Source organism: Penaeus monodon, chromosome 6 (assembly GCF_015228065.2).
Source record: "Penaeus monodon isolate SGIC_2016 chromosome 6, NSTDA_Pmon_1, whole genome shotgun sequence".
Classification (NCBI taxonomy): Eukaryota; Metazoa; Arthropoda; class Malacostraca; order Decapoda; family Penaeidae; genus Penaeus; species Penaeus monodon.
This window is the reverse complement of record NC_051391.1, coordinates 18,031,284-18,033,783: the sequence shown is the minus strand read 5'-3', so window position 1 is coordinate 18,033,783 and position 2,500 is coordinate 18,031,284. Positions and strand designations below refer to the sequence as shown.

General features: G+C 37.4%; 1 pseudogene; it reads left to right on the top strand.

Moving 5' to 3' along the window:
* LOC119574308 overlaps nt 1–672 on the top strand; it is a 3,305-nt pseudogene extending 2,633 nt beyond the window's left edge.
* Nucleotides 673–2,500: the final 1,828 nt, after the last annotated feature.

Below are 2,500 nucleotides of genomic sequence, written 5' to 3'. Positions count from 1 at the left end.
GGGATGTGTCACTTGCCCTCCAAGATGTTAACACCTACCAGAACGTTCTTAAGGCAAGTGGAGCAGTGAGTGTCTGGCAAACAAAAAATTATCTCTAAGCTGTGCTAGTGTTTGTCTGACTTACCTTGAAAAGTTAGAGATCGTAAAGATAAAAGTATTTGCTACATTTATCACTTGTATATACATACATTTATTCAGAACATGAATTTCGTAATATGTAATTACAGTTATCTTGGCCGCCAATTTTGCTACACGGGATTTGGACAATTCTGTACCTCCGGCTGCCGTTCCAGCATCTCTTTCAACTAGGTGTGATCCCCAAGGAGGCACAAGAAAACCCCCAAGAATCAATGGATAATTTAGTCATACCAACGCCTCTTGCAGCCAGCACGAGACTCACTAGAAGTGGCATCACGAGAACTAGAATCGAGTTTACTAACCAGTAACACAACTGTTGATTATAAAATAAACTGCAACAAAGGTATGTCAAAACCAGAGCTCTTAATGTATCTAGACTAAAATGTGTTTAAATGGAATTATTATTTTTAGGCAAGTGTCTCGTAGGGCGTGTAAGGGACGTTTAATTAAGGCTTTTGGTTGCCTAGACTGAAAGAAATATTTGAACATTTAAATGCGTTTCTTATGAAAGATATCTATACCTATATGGCCTTTGAAAAAAATGCAAGGTGACTAAATATAATTTCTTTTAATATTTCTTATCATTGTCTGCAGGCAGCCATTTTCTCTTGGACTTATAGGAAAATCTTTTGCTACTGATAACTGACAAATTGAATACGAAATCAAAACTGCCAAGTGAAATAAAAGAAGAAAATTGAGATTCATCAAAAGAGAGACGGAAAGCACAGATGAATATAACAAAAATTTAAAGCTCAACTGATTTAATAACTTCGGCTCTTCCCAAAGTGTTTCCCCAGTGATCGCAAGTCTGTTACTGTACTACTCAAAAATGATTTTTGATTCTCTGCAGTGAACATCATTCTACTCAGAAAGGAGATAGGTCATTGCAGTAGAAACTCTAATCTATTGTCATAGGGCTTGCATATCCTGAACCCAATATTTTTTCAAGGATCTTCGCCTCACTATACTGTTCAAAATAAAGAATATTACTTTTAGGTTGTGTAACTCGGACTGTAGGCCTGCAACACAATGGGCCTGTAGTTTATAGCCTGTTTAAATTTCCCTTTTGTATGATACTGATCGGTCCTTTCAACACGAGGACACTGGACAGTGGTTATTCTGGAAACGCTTCTCAAGATTCACTCCTGGAATATAAAAAGTAATACCGGGACACATTTTCTCGTTGACATCGACGAGAGTTAAAGGTTCGGTGATTTCTATTTACTAATCACCAGTTTTACTTGTTCTATCCTGATATAATATATAATATATATATATATAATATAAAATATATATATAATAAAATTTTTCTTCTTTTAACGGTAGGTTCATGTCTGAGCCGCCGTGGTCACCAGCATGATACTTAATTGTAGTTTTCATGTTGTGATTTCTCTTGGAGTGAGTACGTGGTAGGGTCCCCAGTTCCTTTCCACAGAGAGTGCCGGCAACAGGTGGAGTTCCTTGCCCAAGGGAACAACGCGGCGGGTCGGTGACTCGAACCCTCGAATTCAGATTGCCGTCGTGATAGTCTTGAGTCCGACGCTCTAACCATTCAGCCACCGCGGCCTTGACGATCATGGGCTTCCCAAAGATTTTTTCTTAGCAATTTAGAGCGGTGGTTTTCCATTGCCTTCCCCCGGTGTTTTTATCGAGTCACCATCTCTATTTACCTGGCACTGATTTGAGCTGGCTTGGCCACCCAGTGGCTAGGCAGGCAATCGAGGTGAAGTTCCTTGCCCAAGGGAAACAACGCGCCGGCCGGTGACTCGAACCCTCGAACTCAGATTGCCGTCATGACAGTTTGAGTCCGACGCTCTAACCATTCGGCCCCCGCGGCCCATTATTTATATATATATATATATATATATATATATATATAAAAAAATATAATATATGTAAAAATATATTTTATATATATATATTTTATATATATATAACATATACATATGGGGTGTGTGTGTGTATGGCCACATCAGTCCTTCCAGGAAACTCATCTGCATACACCTGTTTTTTTATTATTTAAAAATGAAAGTAATAAGAAATAACAACAACAAAATTCACTGGTCGAAGTGGAAGATTTATCTGCCGAAGACGGCTAACATTTCAGCTAGAAATATGATGGAAGCTAAATTCACACTGACGGCAAGCGACGTATACTGCAAAAGGAATATTAAAGGAATATTATGAAGTTGGTATATTGTAGCCAAAAGGAGGGAAAAAAAAAACGTGAGATTTACACTGTTTGTGATGGATACGTTTGATTAATCATAAAGTCTAACATTACCAGGAAATTTTTTTTTCCATATGTAAAAAAAACATATATAAATTTTTTTATTTTTTCCAAAAAACCCCACTTTTAATT